Consider the following 19782-nt stretch of genomic DNA (forward strand, 5'->3'; position numbering starts at 1 on the left):
TTTTCTATTGGCATGTGGTGCCCGTCTTGTGAGATGGTGCTTGGCACTACCTTGGCTAGCATGTATGCCAAATGTAGTCTACTTCAAAAAGCACAAAAAGTGCTTGAGGAGCTGCCTGTCTGCGATGTCATCTCTAGGAGTGCATTGATTTTCAAATAGTTCCATGGGTATATCCAAAAAGTGCTTGAGGAGCTGCCTGTCTGCGATGCCGTCTCCTGGAGTGCATTGATTTTTGGATATGCCCAACACGGGCATGGCTTTGGCTGTTTTTAGCAGATGCGAACCAAGGGCATCTCTCCAATTGAATTCACCTATGCTTGCATCTCTCAAGGCATGTGGTACTACGCAAGACACTGATATGGGCAAAAGAATTCACAATGATATTAATAGTCAGGGGTTGTTGGAAAAAAACGTAGTGCTTGGCATTGACACATATGCCCAGTGTGGTGCAAACAACGCAAAAAGTGCTTGATGAGCTTCCTATCCAGAATGTCAGCTCTATGAATGCATCAATTGTGGGATACGTTGAACGGGGACAAGGCAAGGAAGCTCTCAGCTATTTTCAGCATATGCAAAGCGAGGACATCTCTTCGGGTGAAGCCACCTATGCTTTAGTCTTGAAGGCATGTGGCACTATGCAAGACGTTAATATGTGCAAAAGAATTCACACTGATATTGTTAATCAAGTGCTGTTGAGAATAAACATCGTGCTTGGCAATCCCTTGGTTGACATGTATGCCAAAGATACTTGAGGAGTGTCTTCTGCAGGATTTCGCCTCTCGGAGTGCACTAATTTTTGACTATGCCCAACAGGGGCAGGACCACAATGCTCTGGGCTGTTTTCAGCGGATGCAAAGTGAGTGCGTCTCTCCATATGAAAAGGTGATGCTTGGCACTGCCTTGGTCACCACGTATGCCAAATATAGTCTACTTTAGAAAGCATAAGAAGTGCTTGAGGAGTTGCCTGTCTGCGATGTCATCTCTAGGAGTGTACTGATTTTTGGATATGCCCAACAGGGGCAGGGTTTTGGGATGTTTTCAACAGATGCAAACGGAGGGCATCTCTCCAATTGCAATCACCTATGCTTGCATCTCTAAAGGCGTGTGGTACTACACGATGCTAATATGGGCAAAAATATTCACATTAATAGTCGGAGAATGTTGAAAGAAAATGTAGTGCTTCGCACTGCCTTGGTCGACATATAGGCCAAGTGGTGCACTTCAAAAAACACGAAAAGTGCTTGAGGAGATTCCTGTCCAGAATTTTGACTCTATGAATGCACTAAATGCGGGATATCCTGAATAGGGGCATGGCGAGGAAGCTCTCGGCTATTTTCAGCGGATGCAAAGCAGACGGATCTCTCTAGATGAAGCCACCTATGCTTTCATCTTGAAGGCATGTGGCACTATGCAAGATGATAGGTGCAAAAGAATTCACAATGATATTCAGAAAAAAATATCATGCTTGGCAATGTCTTGGTCGACATGTATGCCAAAGATGTTTTTTGAGCAACTGCCTGTGCACGATGTCGTCACTTGGAGTGCATTGATTTTTGGCTATGCCTAATAGGGGCAGGGCCACAAAGCTCTAGGCTATTTTCAACGGATGCCAAGTGAGGGCATCTCTCCTAATGAAAATGTGGTGCTTGGCACTGCCTTGGTCACCATGTATGCCAAATGTGCTCTACTTTAAAAAGCACAAAAAGTGCTTGAGGTGCTGCCTATCCGCGATATCGTCCCTTGGAGCGCAGTGATTCACGACGGATATGCCCAACAGGGACAAGGCCAAAAAGCTTTGGGCTGTTTTCAGCAGATGCGAACCAAGGGCATCTCTCCAATTGCAATAACCTATGCTTGCAACTTGAAGGTGTGTGGCACTACACAAGATGTTGGTATGGGCAAAGGAATTTACAACAATGTTAGGGGCTATTGACAAAAAATGCAATTCTTGGGAATGCCTTGGTCAACCTGTATGCCACGTGTGGTGCACTTCAAAGAGTTGGAAAAGTGCTTGTTGTGGAGCTTTGTGTCTGGAATATCGACTTTTGGAATGCACTCATTGTAGGATATGCCGAACACGGGTAAGGAGAGGAAGCTTTGGGCTATTTTCAACGGATGCAAAGCTAGGACATCTCTCTAGATGAAGACACATACACTTTTGTCTTGAAGGCATGTGGCGTGCTATGCAAGAGTCTGATATGTGCAAAATAATTCATAATGATATTGTTAATCAGGGGCTATTCAAAAAAACCATCATGCTTGGCAATCCCTTGGTTGACATGTATGCCAAAGAGGCTTGAGGAGCTGATTTTTGGCTATGCTCAACAGGGGTAGGGCCACAAAGCTCTGGGTTGTTTTCAATAGATGCGAAGTGAGGGTATCTCTCCATATGAAAACGTAGTGCTTGGCACTACCTTGGTCGACATGTATGCCAAATGTGGTCTACTTCAGAAAGCACAAATAGTGCTTGAGGAGTTACGTGTCCGGGATGTCGTATCTTGGAGTGCATTGACTTCCATACATGGATAGGGCCAGGAAGCTTTTGGCTGTTTTCAACAGATGCGAATCCTGGGATCTCTCCAATTGCAATCACCTATGCTTGCATTTTGAAGGCGTGTGGCACTACCCAAGACACAAATATGAGCAAAAGAATTCACAACGATATTAATAGTCAGGAACTCTTGGAAAAAACGTAGTGTTGGCATTGTCTTGGTCAAAATATATGCCACGTGTGGTGCACTTCAGAAAGCACAAAAAGTACTTGAGATGCTTCTTGTACGGAATGTCAACTCTTGGAATGCATTGATGGATATGCCGAACAGGGGCAAGGAGAGGAAGCTTTGGGCTATTTTCAGCGCATGCAAAGTGAGGATATCTCTCCAGTTGATGCTACCTATGCTTTCATTTGAAGGCATGTGACAATATGCAAGACGTTGATATGTGCAAGAGAGTTCACAATGATATTGTTAATCAGGGGCTATTGAGAAAAAGCATTATGCTTGGCAATGCCTTGGTCCACATGTATGCCAAAGATGCTTGAAGAGCTGCTTGTGCGGGGTGTTGTTGCTTGGAGAATACTTATTTTTGGCTATCCCCAATAGGGGCAGGGCCACAAAGCTTAGGGCTGTTTTTAACGGATGTGAAGTGAGGGGCGTCTCTCTAGATGAAATCACCTATGGTTTTGGTTTTGAAGTATATGCTTATTTGAGGTATTGTTCTCTCTCTCTCTCTCTCTCTCTCTCTCTCTCTCTCTCTCTCTCTCTCTCCCTTTCCACATATAATCACAAACAATATAGAGTTATTGGGGGGAGGGCTTACTTGTAACAGTTGGTGGCTCCAAGGGCTCCTGCCTAAAGCACATGCGAGGGATTCCTCCTTTGGTTTCCAAGCAACATGTAGCAGTGTGACAATCCTACGAACTATATATTTTGGATGTCATTCCCTTGCAAACCTCTGATGAGTGCAATGCTCCATGTGTGATTGATAACTTCACTACCAAGGCCAAGCATGTCCCCACGACAGGTAATTGCCTCCTCAAGATCAAGGTCCCTTGCCTTCGACTAACCGATATCCCCTCCAAAATACAGTAAGTCATTCAACACTTGAAATCTGCCCGCGTCCACCATACAATGTTCAATCTTCAGCTGCCTTGTATACCTCTCTCTCTCTCTCTCTACAATATGCAAAGAAAGAAGCTTACCTCAGCTGCTCTCTCTCTCTCTCTCTCTCTCTCTCTCTCTCTCTCTCTCTCTCTCTCTCTCTCTCTCTCTCTCTCTCTCTCTCTCTCTCTCTCTCTCTCTCTCTCTCTCTCTCTCTCTGTGTGTGCGCGCTGTGGAATCGAGTACCACGATGAGTAGGCTTCAGGGCAATTCAAACATTGGTTCCATTAGAGGAGCGTACATGAGGCTGTTTGTTCGGACATTCGATCGCAAAAAGTGCAACAAATGGATTTGAACTTTTCATCATTTCATGCACATGATTTTGTTCAGTAAAAAAAGCAACTTGTTCCATCCGGCCTCGTCTTGTGCGCACATGTGGTTGTCCATTCACATCCGTTCGTTGTTGGAGTTGTACACATTACCAACATCATAAAAATAGCCTTTAAAAGAAAAAAGTCTAATAACACTGTACAAAATGCATGATACAAAAAGATTTCAATGTCTAAAAACCACATAAACCAGAGACTGACAACCATAAAATAAGTTGTCCTAGTATATCAAAATGGATCATTGTCTATGATACAAAAACACGCGGCATTGCTGCTCGTTGTCACATGTAATTGTGAGGCTAGGTACAGGGCATCTTTCAAGCTACTATTGAGCACCTTTGGGTCCAACGCCTTTTGACGGACTTAGTGTTGGATAGTACTCTACCACCACCAGCTTTACTAAGTCATAGTGCTTTGGTAATTACAAGGAGCCCAATGTTCCATGCTTGCACAAAGCACAACAAGACGCATCATCATTATGTTAGAAAGAGACTATCTGCAAGAGAAGTTAGACTAGCTTATGTGCCTATGCAAAACAACCGTACTTATCTTTTCACAAAGCTGTTGCCTCCCGAGAAGTTCAAACTTGAGGAAAATCTTCGTAGAAAAAATTCTAATTTGAGACATCTTAAAGTGTTTGGATGTATTGCTTATGTTCTGCCATTCACTCACCAATTATAAACAAGGTTTGAAATGGCATGCACAATTCACCACTTGTCCATTTCAAATAATTTGAGGAGGATGGGTGAATCTTAAATTCATGGCATGACCATTCTAACTAAGTTTTGAAAAAAAAAAACCATTTATTCATTTAGCCATTTAAAACAAGATTTGGAGGGTGAGTGAGTGTAGCATTAAATTCACCACTTGACCATTCGTGAAAAGTTTTGGTTGGCAATTTTCTTCATGGATCTATTAGTTGGAGATCCTAAAAAAGTTTTTAAAGGCAATGTATAATCAAAATTTAACAATTGGCCATTTTAAAAAAAGTAGTAGAATGGTGGTTACAATTGATGTCCACAACTTGGCCCTTCTAAGTAAGAAGAACAAGGATGGATGAAATGTAGATCCACCACTTGGTCATTCTTAACAAGTTTTGGAAGGTAAAATGCTTCTTGGATCCATCACTTGGAGATTCTAGTAATACACATCCCAAACCCACCACATGGCCATTCTCGCCAAGCATTAGAATGGCAGGTGTACTTTATATTGACAACTTGGCCCTTCTAAGCAAGAAAATGAAGGATGGGTGAAACCTAAATCAAAACTTGGCCATTAAAAACAAGTTCTAAGATATTGAAAGCATCCTAACTATAGCACTTGGCCAATCTTTAAAAAAGTTGTGTGATGGTTGGTGTCTCCTAGATCACCACCTTGCAGATTTAAATAAGGTGTGTAGGATGGGCAAAACCTAAATCCACCACTTATCAATTCTAACCCATATCCACCATGTGGTCAATTTAAATAAGTTTTGCAATGGTAGGTGCATTACAAGCCCACCACCACTTGGCAAATTTAAACAAGTTTGAAAATGGAGGTATCCAAGATTCACCACTTAGCCAATTTAAAAAACTTGCAAACAATTGATGGATGCATCCTAGATCCACCGTTTGGACAAGTTAAACAAGTTTTGAAAGATTTATGTATCCTCACTCTACAACTAGACTAATTTAAACAAGTTCTATAATAGTGGGCGAATCTCACATCCACCATTGGTTTATTCTAAGTAGTTTTTTTTGAAGAGAATCTGCATTTTATGTTAACACTTGGCTATTCTAGATGAGTTTAGCAAGAAATGGTGCAATCTAAATTTACCATGACCATTTCTATATTAAAAAAAATGAAATGACATGAGCATTTTAAGTCCACCATTTGTCCAATCTAAACAAGTGATTTAATAGTGGATGCATCCTAGATCCACCACTTGACGATTTTAACTAAGCCATGGAGGATGGATAAATCCTAGATCCACAACATGGCCATTCCAAATAACTTTTGGAACAAAATACACATTGTAGATTTCCCACTTGGCCATTCATATAAGATGTTGAGGGTAGGTGCACCATAGATCCATGACTTGCTCATTTTTAACAAGTAATGAAGGTGTGCTCCTTGCTCCACGACAAGACCATTGTAAAGATGTTCGGGAAAAAAATGTATATTCTGTATTCACCTTTTGGCCATTTTAAACAAGATGTGGAGGATAGTTTGGGAAACAAATGTGAATTTTATATCCACCTTTTGGCGATTTTAAATGAGATGTGGAGAATGTGTTGATCTTATATTCACCATTTAGCTATTCTTAAACAAGATGTGGAGGATGTAATCATCTTATATCCTCCACTTAGCTATTTTTAACATGTCAACCAACCCCTTGAGCTACCGGTATTGTTGCATGTCCCCAGAGTTGCAGAGTTGCCCTTAGAGCCCCCAACTGTTGCAACTAAGCCCTCCCCCCAATGACTCTATAGTGTTTGTGATTATATGTGGAGAGAGAGAGAGAGAGAGAGAGAGAGAGAGAGAGAGAGAGAGAGAGAGAGAGAGAGAGAGAGAGAGAGAGAGAGAGAACAATACCTTAGGTAAGCATAGACTTCATATGGAGAGACGCCCTCACTTCACATTCGCTAAAAACAACCCAAAGCATTGTGGCCCTACCCCTGTTAGGCATAGCCAAAAATCAACATACTCCAAGCAACGACATCCCCCACAAGCAGCTCTTCAAGCATCTTTGGCATACATGTGGACCAAGGCATCGCCAAGCATAACACTTTTTCTCAATAGAAATATCATTGTGAATTCTCTTGCACATATCAACGTCTTGCATAGTGTCACATGCCTTCAAAACGAAAGCGTAGGTAACTTCAATTGGAGAGATATCCTTACTTTGCATGCGTTAAAAATATAACAAAGCTTCCTCGCCATTGGCTCAAAAAAATTGTCTACCAAAGCTGATCCTCTAGATTTCATTGTGGTTTCCTCGATTTCACTCCCAGTTTCTTTCACTTTTTCCTGGAATAGTTTCTTGCCTTTTTCCTCAATTTCCTCTTTTTGTTTCTGTTTTCTCATCTCATATCTTTGAAGTCTTCTTTTCTTGGTCTTTTGTGAGGATTTTTTAGTATTCTTGGATTCATCAAAGGAGTTATGTTTCTCTTTTTTAGTTTGGGATCTAGTGATCACCTTGATTGGAACACTTGGTTCACTTTTCGATGAGCTACTAGGTATCACTTGGATTACATGAGTTCTACCAAACATCGAGCGAATTTATCCGAGCAAGATCAAAACCGAGCAAAGTTACCAAGTGAGTTTCTCCCGTATATATATACATCTTTTCTAAAAAGAGATATCAGAGAGAGAGAGAGAGAGAGAGAGAGAGAGAGAGAGAGAGAGAGAGAGAGAGAGAGAGAGAGAGAGAGAGAGAGAGAGAGAGAGTTCTTTAAATCCAAACAATAAATGTCAGCACCATTGCTTCCCAATCATGATTATACAAATCTAGTCGTCCTTATACATGCCACCATTGCTAGCAAATATATGTTGTTTTGGAAACTTAAACATAGATCAATTGAACAGCTTAGTTCACAAAGATGGAAGATGTGACTCCTTTCCATTTCGGATCATTGTTTGGAAAAATCTAGCAGATGTCTAGAAGGCCATAATTTGTTTGCACCAAATTTCAACCTCTTTTGAGCTTGTGTCTGCTCAAGTCAAGGTGATAAGGAAATTTTGCTAGTTGGATGAGGGAAAGGGTTGCATCGTATTGACATCCCATTTTTTGCAGATGATAGAGACTTGCCAAACCAAGAGCTACCATGTATGTCCACTAGGAAGAGTGCTAATAAGTGAGAGAGATGCTTAGATCTCTCTCTCTCTCTCTCTCTCTCTCTCTCTCTCTCTCTCTCTCTCTCTCAAAAAAGAAAAGAGAAACAATATCACTATCACCGACTATTTTCATCATATACAAAACATCTTTACAACAAAATGTTGAGCTTGGAGAATCTCCAAGAAAAAGTCTTTTCACTTTCAGGGATCAAAGCTAACTAGGTCTACTTCGATCTTTGACTTATCTTTCTTCTCTTTCACTTCACCTTGCGCATTCTCCCACTTAATTTTTAGTCCTCATGAAAACCAAGCCAATGTCTGAGCACAACCAAACTACCTTGTAGGATCTTCTCTCTCTCTCTCTCTCTCTCTCTCTCTCTCTCTCTCTCACACACACACACACACACACACACACACACACACACACACACACACACACACACACACACACACACACACACACACACACACACACACACACACACACAACTCTCTAAAAAAGTCTGCATCTCTTTCAATTTTTAGATTTCAAGTCCGCTAAAATATAGTACTAAGAGCCGATTGAAAACTCAAAACAACCAATTGAAGGGAGGGAAAGTAGAATCGGTTTGAAATTTCAAGAAAATAGAGTTTAATTGTAAAAAATGCCGTTATTTGAGAAATTTCCTCTATGGATGTTTGTGAAATTGATTTTTTCCGAACACTGTCTGAAGCATGTGAACCGGTACTCTCTCTCTCTCTCTCTCTCTCTCTCTCTCTCTCTCTCTCTCTCTCCACGTTGAGTGCCACACACTCATTAAAAGTATAACAAGCTGACATTTTTCCAAAAATAATTTGCGGGAAAAAACCAGCAACAGTACCACAAATTGAAACTTACTTTAGCAGCGCTACATTCTAGAGAGGCACCTACCTAAGATTAATTAAGCTAATTCTTTGGAATCTCAACATTCCCATCGTCAATCTCTTTTGCAAATCCTTGGGATCCTTCCCATCCACAGAGCAACCCACAGAAATGCAGTGTCGAGAATTTCCTTTACTGTGCCAGCGAGCTCCTTTTCCATTGAACGGGGACGCATCACATGGGCAATCTCGATCACATCATTGAGAGAAATGTTGCCATTGTGCTTGATGTCCTTAAATGTATAAGGAGAAGGAAGAGGAATCTCCACGTTGGAAACCAGCTAAGAGATCATGGGGCACACTAGCATGGAGCAAAACCGTGTCACCAATGCTAGGACTAAGGGGCAAGTAGAAGAAGAAGAAAAAGGCAATCGAGTGCTGCAGCGGCTTGCATGGTCAGAATAATATGAGGAATTTTGACAATGCAATTATGAGAGTAGCCATTGGCTAGCAATCATGAGGAGTACCTGTAGTATAACAATTTCATAAATAAAAATGATGGCATCTCTGTTGTTTCTATCAGTGGGCTTCATCATTGTGGTATTAATTATGCATTAAATGGGTAGGAATCTGTCTGTCAGAGCTCGCCCTCTTCGAAATTAGGAAGAAAAATAATTGTTGCACGAAACTCAGAGCGGATTAACAAGGCCCTTAGCACTAATCATGAGCATCTCCAATTGTCTTCAGAGGATGTGTTCACACCATAGCATAGGCGCCCACCACAGCAGTACTCGATCTTGAGCAAGTGATATATCACATTTAGCTACTATTTCAATCCCACGAAAAGCAGCAGCTGCAGCAGTGTATTCATCTTCTTCCTATTGTGCTCGGGCTCCCTAAGGGCTTTGATCACAAGGGTAGCGGTGCTAATTGCTCCCCTACTTCTAGTCCTGCTCCAGTTCAGTGTCACCATTGAGGGAGCCACCCGGAAACTCCAATAGACGGTAGACATGAAGCTGTTTTGCACCCATGATGAAGATGAAATGTTGATAAAGAAAGGGCAGCAAGAATATGAGGAGGTGGTTTTTGTTTGTAACAGGAGGGGAAGTTGGAGCTGCCTCTTCATTGGCGCCCAAGATCCGATCTCTCAATCTGTCGCCCAAGAAGGTAGGAGAGGACATCGCCAAGGAGACTGCCAAGGACTAGAAGGGCCTGCACGTTATCATCAAGCTCACTGTCCATAATCGTCAAGCCAAGGTCGTTGTGGTCCCTTCCACTATCTGTGAGGGATCCAATTTGGACGGCATCTCTACTGGTTTCCTCTCCTTTATTTTTGCTGCTTCCGCTTCTGCTCCTGCAACCCTACGTTGCCCTCACTCACTTGACGATCTCTCTCTCTCTCTCTCTCTCTCTCTCTCTCTCTCTCTCTCTCTCTCTCTCTCTCTGGAAAGAAAAACCTTTTCTGAAACAACTATGCAGCATCCAACAACAACAGGAGATAATTTAACATCAATACAATATGTCTATCTGAATGGGTGCAATGAAAAAGTGTCATTTTTTGCACTCTTACATCTGCAAGAACATGCCATCATAGCCCACAATAAGCATTACACATTTTAGTTGTATGTATGCAGGACCCCCCAACCTCATAAGGCAAGACAAAGCAAAAGGTTGCGAGAGGGCACTGACCTATCTTTTTTTGAAACCATGCTTCTTATGTTCATAGAACAAATCAGTTTTGGCATTGCCAAGGTTCACAATTTTGGGGCAACCATCTCTATCCTTCTCCTGCTGGGTGCGCTCTTTATAGAAGTAAGCATAAAAAATGCCGGTAGCTCCGTGGATGATGCAGCGCCCTTGGAAGGAGTTATAATTGCAATCATTGCACACTCGAACCAGAGTACAGGGGCGCACTATGAGTCGCAAATAACTCACTGACTCCTATTTTTGCTGCTGAGAGAGGAGGGAAAGGATGGAGGCAGTAGTTTGCCTATGGGATTGAGGGTATTTGAGGAAGCGCTAATTGCAAGGGAGAGCATTTGGCAATTGAGTTTTCTTCGTGAGCAAGGACCTGAGGGTGAGGTCACGAATAGGGGACATTGCAGAGATGGTTGGGCTTTGCTGATAGCGAGTAATGGTGGGACCCGGACAGTGCAATGCCCCTACGACCAGATATTCCCACGCTTCCCCTTCGCCGCTTTAGTAGTGCCCACTTGCCCCGCGTGTGCTGAGAGAGTCTCTCTCTCTCTCTCTATCTCTCTCTCTCTCAATAAAAAAACTCAACTCTCTCAAAGAGCGCGCGCCGGTGTGTGTGTGTGTGTGTGTGTGTGTGTGTGTGTGTGTGTGTGTGAGAGAGAGAGAGAGAGAGAGAGAGAGAGAGAGAGAGAGAGAGAGAGAGAGAGAGAGAGAGAGAGAGAGAGAGAGAGAGAGAGAGAGAGAGAGAGAGAGAGAGAGAGAGAGAGAGAGAGAGAGAGAGAGAGAGAGAGAGAGAGAGAGAGCGAGAGAGACGTACACACACAACACCCTCCGCAAGGCAAGCGAGGCTATCAAGGAAGCTATGAGCAAGCTTACGGGTGGAGGTGGGGAAGAGGGTCCCGGCCAGGCCAGTCCACGCAACTAAATTTTCTATTTAAAGAAAAAGGAAGGCAGTTGCGCCGGGTGGGCTGCGTGCATGATGATGATGATGTGCAAGACAATTTCTATGCAATCCAAACAGTTTCTCTTTGATGGATTTCAATTCACTCCAATGTACAGATGGTTTTGTTAATTTCGAGGATTTTGTATAGACGATTTTTAATTCCGGAGAGAGAGAGAGAATCCATCACTTGCATTCTGCACCTCTAGCAAGGTATTCACTAGTCAGTAGCGCTTGAGTTTTCCGTAGTACTACAATGGCGAGCTCTTCTTATGTGGCTAGCAACAAGGGTCTGGCACTGCTGCTTCTTGTCGTGCTTTTGGCGATGGGGGTGGCGAGCCTCGTGAACTCGGGTAGGGACAAGGGCCGCTATGGCGGCAAGGGCAGTGGTGGTTATGATCAGCATGGCAGTCAAGGTGGAAAGGGCAGCTATGGTGGCAAGGGCGGCTATAACAACGGCCATGGAGGCGACGAGGGCAAGGGCCATGGGACAACAACTACGATAAGGGGCATGCCGGTCATGGTGGCCACGGCCCGCATGCCTAGCTCGCTAGCTTCCACAAGCACCACCTATAAGCACTGGCTAGTCCTCTCTTGTATCTAAACTGCTAGGTCTCTTTAACAGGGTTGTGGGTTGAGTAGATTGCTCTCTCTCTCTCTCTCTAGCATAGCAATGTCTGCTCTCTCACAATGCAAGTGTAATGTATTATCATGTCAACATAGGGTTCCCTTATGCTGCACAACACTTGAAATTGGTGTTTAATCAGAATAAGCCAAAGATATCAGTAGAGAGAGAGAGAGAGAGAGAGAGAGAGAGAGAGAGAGAGAGAGAGAGAGAGAGAGAGAGAGAGAGAGAGAGAGAGAGAGAGAGAGAGAGAGAGAGAGAGAGAGAGAGAGAGAGAGAGATCTCCATGACAAAGAGGAAGCAGAACAGTTGCAGCATAATATTTCATGACGATCAAGCACCGCAACGGTGGACGTAACAAGCATGGAAGAGGCCACACCAACCCCATCATGTGTGCCAACTGTGGGCAATGTGTGCCCAAGGACAAGGCTGTCCAAGTGGTTTCTTGCAAGGAACATTGTTGAACAAGTTGCTTTGCGAGATGTGCAAGATGCTTTTGTTTATGATGGGTATGCACTTTACAAGCTTTACGCCATATGTAGTACTACATTTCATGCGCCATTCACTCTCACATTGTCCGTGTGAGATCCCACACAAGAAGAAAAGTTCGGGAGTCACCACAAAGGTTTAGATGCAAGGAGAATATGCAGAACCAGAATTAGCATACCAGTGTTTCTGTTGTTACGAAGTGAAGAGGTGTCTAATTAGTGCATAAGCCAGGAGAGGAAGAAGGCTCATGAATTTTGACTTCTATCATAGAACTCTTAGAAGATGCATGCTACGAGCATTGCCACTGTAGAGAGAGAGAGAGAGAGAGAGAGTCTAAGAGTGTGCGAGTGAGCAAGAGACACGACACTGAAAATTCACTAAACTCGGCCGCTGACAGTGAGTGACCAGTGCTCGAAAAAACGTTTTTCCAAAAACTTGTTAAACCTATATGTTAGAAACATAGAGGTGAACTGACTAGATTGAAAGGTTTTTATACCAATTTACACTAATTTTTTTCAAATCTTGGAGGTTTTCTCACCTTCAACTATAAAATTTAGAGGTAAATCTCAAAATTTGTAGGTGGGGTTACACTAAACCTAGGTTTTTTTGAGCATTGTGAGTGACTTATAGAGGCAGCGCTCAGAGAGAGAGAGAGAGAGAGAGAGAGAGAGAGAGAGAGAGAGAGAGAGAGAGAGAGAGAGAGAGAGAGAGAGAGAGAGAGAGAGAGAGAGAGAGAGAGAGAGAGAGAGAGAGAGAGCGTAATTGGCTAGATTGGTTGAGAGCATGCACACCCCTTCCATCCAGAGCTCGTTGCCCAATGACGGAGTCAGGCCCACTTTTGTGGAACTCTAGAAGAAGGTGGAGGTAGGGATTGCTAAACAAGGGTATCGACGCATCAAAGTCATTTTTGACATGCGACCAAAAAGGCTGGTTTTTGAAGATTCCTCGGCTATGATCCCTCAATTGTGGAAGACGAACCTCATTCTCTCTCTCTCTCTCTCTCTCCCTCTCTCTCACACACACACACACACACACACACACACACACACCCACACCCATCCAAACTCTTCATCTTTGTTCTCATAGAAAGATGGGGCCGAGGTGATTGTGAAGGCATTGCATAAGAGGTGATTGCCAAGTTGTTGCATGCAAGTGGTGAATATCGTTCATGTCGATAGTACCTTATGATCTTCATCACCTCTCCCGCCCTTGGCCACAAAGTCCTCGTGGTTGGGGCCTCCTCTTTTGCAACTCACCATGAGAAATTTAAAAGAGTCCATAGTCCATGAAAACTATTCTTTTCAAGTATGTGATGTGAAGGATATTTTCCTTTTCCTCTTTGTTTCTCAAGTGTCATGATTATACGCTGAAAGATCTTTTTTGCGAGATAGACAAAATGGAGCCACTCACCGAAAAAAATTATCTCCAACTTCAATACGGTACAATCTAGCACCAAAGATTACAAATACACATTATTCATATTGGCTCCAACCTACCAATACGATCTACCAAATCTACTTCTTCTATAACTCTCCTAGGAAGCACTTGCCATAATATTATGTATTGAGAAACCCTCCTCCCCCCTCCACAACATTGTACGGGCGCACACATACACACACTTCTACTTGTCCAAGCATCTACCATGGCTTTAATATTGATGACCACAAGCTGTGATTCAGAGGAGGGAGCATAACCTTGGATAATCAAGGAGTTAATATAAGGGTGGATGATTAAAGTTTCCATAAGGAATGCTCTAGACGTTTGGAGACAATGATAGATAGATTGTAATAATTAATTTGATGCTAAATGTTTCACTTATGATTTAAGTTCTATGTATCTTGTGGGGTTTTGCTCTTTTTTATGATTGCTCGGAAAGGTTTGGTTGGAGTTTGAAATTCATCATCCTGCAGTCAACCATGGCTAGGCACATAACCATTTATGGACGACAATGTGGCTACAAGATTGTTCTTATGTTTGACGAAAGCATATATGCACTTTCTATATCTTTTGTGATACAACGTTATGAAATAATAATGCATTCAATTTGCATCCATTAACTCTAATGGGAGAGCAGGTGAAGATAAAGGCTACTGAACTTGCTAGTGGTGAACAAATCTTCCTTCTCAAACATGGTCAATCTCAATTCTAGAAGGTTCACATTTAGATTGAAAGTACACAAGGCATTGGAATGAAGGACACACTAGTAATAGTCTGATGGTCCCTCTAGAGTAGTTGGTATACTACATGCAATGCCTTCACAAAGCAGCCTACACATGGCACTTAAGCAAGCAAATGATATCATTCAAGTTCAAGAGCTACCTATGCATTATGATGGACATGTGGCATTTGAGTTACCATCTTTTGATCTATTTATGCACGAACTTATGAAAATTGAAACATGTGAATTTACCATGAAGAATAAGTTTGCACAAATAGAGTTTTGGAATATGCTTAACAAGATGGTTCTGAGCAAGGATATGACTGTGTATCAATGTGTGTGTGAACACATAAAAGGAAGAGCATGGCTCTTTTGTTTGAGAATACTTTAATGTGTGTGAACACATTGAAGGAAGAGTATGGCTCTTTTGTTTGAGACTATTTGAGATGCAACATGGTTACTTTGCTACACTATACTCTATAGAGTGACTATTGAGATCTTGATCTAATCTTTTTCATTGCTCATGCTCGCTCGGTTTCTTGTCCACTCAGAAGTACTCGCTCGAGGATTGGGATTCCTCGGATTACATTCACCACTGCTTTTTCTTTGTTTAACGGATTTTTTGGATAGTCTTTAGGAAAGTGTCCTCCTTTTTTACAGCATTGTGTACAGAAAGCTTCAGCTGGCTTAATGTTCTTGTTAGGTTCTGGGCATTTGTTTTTCCAATGATCATCTGCACCACAATTATGGCAGTTTCCAATCTTTGGCTTAATCATGGGTCTTACCATTGGAGGTCTAACACCTTGATTAACTACAAAGTACATCGGTGTAAGCTCTGGTGTAGCATAAGTCACAGGTTCTTCCATTGAAGGTGGGTGTGAATTATACCACTCTCCTTCTACCATTACTGTAGATGGACTAGGATCAACATAAGGTGTAACAGGCACTAGTGCTTGTTCATCCATGACTCCTTCTGAATGCATGTACTTTACAGGCACTGCATTATGTTTAGGAAATGGAAGTTGTTGACCCAACACTGGTTGTGGTCTTTCCATACTCATCGGTGGTTTTTGTGCCGGGGCCATATTAGGGTGATAATTGTACATGGGTTGTCCTTGTGGTCTCATAGGCACATATTGAACATTTTCATTGTACTTTGGTCGATAATAGCACTCATCGGTCTCATGGTTTATCCATTTTTCCTCAATAGCACACCATTTCTGCGGCTTAATTGGTTGTCCCTGCTGTTGAGGTATCCCTTGCCCAGGTCCTCTCATAGGAGCCTTCTGCATATTATTCATCATTTTGTTCATCCTTTTGAGCATGTCTTCTATGGCTGTAAGTGGTGTTGCAATTGCTGTTCCCACTTGCGTTTGTTTTGTGTATGCTGTTTTCTCACTCTGCGTATCCTTAGGGACATCTTCTTCATTGAAAATATCACAATTTTCTCCCAAGTCAATAGCATCTGATACACACTCTTCTAAGGTCGTATGCTTCTTGCTATAGAGTATACCATGAAATTCTTTGTTTAGCAATCCTTCTAGAAACAATGACACTAATCTTTCTTCTACTAGTATTTCCAGTTATGGGCATCTTGCAATGTATTGTTTCATCTTAGTTGCACAATCCCTAATAGGCTCACCTTGTTTCCGTTTGAAGCTATAGATTTGAGCTACCGTATCATGTTTGATCCCAATTTTGGAACATGAAGCTACAAATCCCTGAGCTAATGCATTAAAATCCATGATTGACCTTGGTGGAATGTTTTGAAACCATGTCAATACTTTTCCTTCTAAAGTCATTCCAAATCCCTGAAATTGAGTGTGGAAATGAAATATGCGTTCTGCTCTTAGCCCTTGCTTGAAGCTAGCTAAGTGGTCATATGGATCCCCATATCCACTGTATTTTCTGACCCATTTTTGAAAATCAGGTGGTTTGACACGTCTATTTGGCTCAGCTCCAACTCTTCTGGCAGTTGGTCATATCTCAAGTCCTTCAAACCAATCTGTTGGAAATAGTGACTTATGTAGCCCTGCACTGGCTCTAATGTTACTCGGTTTTCTTCGTGATGAGGTAGGTTCGGATTTTTTAACATTGCTCCCAAAAGATCTCTCACGGAGTTCCTCTCTTGGAATAGAATCAAGTCCTTGTCCCAATATCCAATCTCTTATGGAGTACCCTTCGTATTTGGTCTATTCTACCTCCTCATCAGGACTCATCATAACAAAGTTATTGTTATAACAATCCCTAAATAGGTAAGATGGTAGATCTGCTGAACCCTTATCTTGATTTTGAAGATATAGATGATCTTCATGGGTGTTAACTGCCCTGGCTTGGCATGAGAGGTCCATGAAAGATCCTTGATGTTCCTATCCTCCCGGCAATAGACTCCAATCCTAGAATTATCAGTGCTAAGCCATTTCAAAGGTTTTAGATCAACTTGATTGTATCCCTCAAGTTCTATAGTCGATGGACCTTCTTTTGCTACCATATCCAAAATTATTGTATTCACTTCTAATCCCCATTTGTCGATCACATCAAGGTTTTCAACTTTTACATATCGAGTCCCGTTTTTATACCTATATATTTTCCCTCGTTTGTTTTTGTTGATTTCTCTTGCAAACTCTATGTCATGGCCATCAATGAGAATGGCATTCTCTTCATTAGGATCCAGGTAAACCTAAGCTCCATGGACATTAGTCTTATAAAAGGTGAGTATGTGCTTATATCGCATTGTTGTTCCGATTCCCGACACTGAGTCAAATAAGAAGACATTTCAGATGTTGAGTCGGAATACGTGTCTGGGACTTCTTCAAAGATAGTGCCCAATTGATCACCTTGATTTACAATCTCTTCTCTCCAAATATGCCTTGATTTGCTAGTATACAACTAGATCTAAGGTTCATATAGACTTGTTAAGCCCTAGATAGAGTACTTACCGACGAATTAAATTGTTATCCGTTTTTCCACTTGACTTGAGTTCAACTCCTGTCAAGCTCTCAATTCCTTGCCAACAACCTGATTCTTTGTAAGTTTTAACCAAGTTAGCTGTTTTCTCTCAAAGACTGTACAATTTTTGCTAACTATTGTGTTTGGTGTACGTATATCACTTCAATCTAAGCCTAGTGAGTCAACAAATGAGACTTCCAAATTCTACCCTTGCAAAGAGCTAAAGGACTAATCTGCAACCTGGAAACTGAGTTAACAGGTATTAATTTGGATACGATGGAATTCAAACTTGAACAGTGGCCTTGTATTATGTTGTTCTAACACTGTACAAGCTCAAAAGTCCAAAATCTTGTCTCTGGGACTCAAAAGTAAATAATCTGGTTATTTAATTTTCTCAGTTTTTCTCACTTTTTAGTATAGAAACCTTGTTGTAGTCTCTGGACAAGTTTCACTGAGTTTGAACAAGATTTGTCCAAGTTATCGATTGTTTAGTGTCGCAGACTCAATTTTCAAGAATCTGGCTTAAGTCTCACCTTTTGTGATCTAAATTTCACCAAATTTGATATGAGTAGTCTACTTCATATGCTTGACCTTGTGGTATACTCAGACGTGCAAAAATTCTCAATTCTGGAGCAGATATAAATAATCGCGATTATTTACTTTTGGGATTTTTAAAGCATTTTTTGCCAAGATGTTGATACAAATAGGTAAAGCAACTCAACTTAAGCACCCTAGCAAAGTTTCACCAAGTTTGGATAATCCCTGCTCAATTTGTCAACAGTTTTGTGTCTGTAGAGACTGACTTTTCAAATGTGGCCAAATTTTCACTTTAAGGATCCAAATCTTACCAAATTTGATATGAGTGCTCAATATAACATGATAGAACTTGTGGTATGCTTGGTTGGCCAAAAATATTGAAAATTGGACAAAAGTAAGTAATTGCGTCTATTTACTTATGGAAAATTTTAGCATATTTATGTTCAGAGCATACACACATGTTAAACACTTTAAATTAAGCCTCTGAGTCAAGTTTCACCAAATTTGAACAAGATTTATCAAGTCAAACTCAATTTCTTGACAATCAATACTATCAGATTTTTGCAAACGCAGCAAACTGACAAAATTCAAATACCCAAATCATGCATGCCAAAGTTTTTCATCTGAAATAGCCTTAGAATCCACAAATGCATTTGCAAAATTTTGCCCACACTTGTCATACAAAGTGAGCTGAGATCATGTACTGTACATCTATCATCCACAAATTTGACTACAAGTCTAGGTCTAGCAAGTGCAGATACAGACAAAAGATTCTTCTTGATCCCAGGTACATACAATGCATCAACAAGTGTGAAAGAACTACAATTTGTAGCATTAAGCACAATCTTTCCAACTCCCCGAACTGAATAAAAGGCATTGTTGGCACAGGTAACTAAACTCCCATGAGGGACAGACTCAAGAGAGGTGAACAAATCACGATGTGAGGTAATGTGCTTTGTAGCACCATTGTCAAAGTACCACACATGTGAATCTACAGCAACTGACATGCATGCATCGGGTAAAATTTCAAAAATCAGGAAATGGAAGAAAAAATAAAAAACTTGAGTTGGTTCGTTCTAATGTTTGAGGTCCTCCAAGTACACCATCACTTAGTGGCTCATTATATTATGTAACATTCATAGATGATGCGACTAGAAAAACATGGTTTTATGTCATGAAGAATAAATCCGACGTGTTTTCCATATTTCAAAGGTGGAAAGCCTTTGTGGAGAATGAAATAGGTACCAAGGTTAAATGCCTCATATCCGACAATGTAAGTGAATATTGCAGCCAAGCTTGTGAAAGCTTTTGTGCTGGCAATGGCATTCAAAGGCAAAAGACAACCCCAAGGACACCTCAACAAAATGGGATTTCAGAAAAGATGAATAGGACAATCATTGAGTGAGCACAAAGCATGCGGCTACACGTGGGCCTATCACTTGAGCTTTGGGCGGAAGCTATAAGTATGTCCGTGTACTTAATCAACCGGTCACCCTCAACGGCAGTGGATGGGGGAGTTCTAGAAGAGGCATGGATAGGTAAACCGGTGAATTATGCATTTTGCAAACTGTTTGGGTGTGAGGCTTTCATGCACATAGATAGAAGCCTAAGATCAAAGCTAGATGCAAAGTCCAAAAAGTGTTTCTTCATTGTCTATGGAGAAGGTGACTTTGGGTATCTCCTATGGAATCCTGAAGATGGTAAAATATTTAGGAGTAGGGATGTAATTTTTAACGAACAAAATA

The 19782-nt window shown here is 41.5% G+C and overlaps 1 pseudogene; it reads left to right on the forward strand.

Moving 5' to 3' along the window:
* The first annotated feature begins 9032 nt into the window (after positions 1-9032).
* LOC147437630 (uncharacterized) lies at positions 9033-9645 on the forward strand (annotated as a pseudogene).
* The last annotated feature ends 10137 nt before the right edge of the window (positions 9646-19782 follow it).

This window comes from Adiantum capillus-veneris, chromosome 17 (assembly GCF_014529385.1).
Source record: "Adiantum capillus-veneris isolate H3 chromosome 17, ASM1452938v2, whole genome shotgun sequence".
Lineage (NCBI taxonomy): Eukaryota > Viridiplantae > Streptophyta > Polypodiopsida > Polypodiales > Pteridaceae > Adiantum > Adiantum capillus-veneris.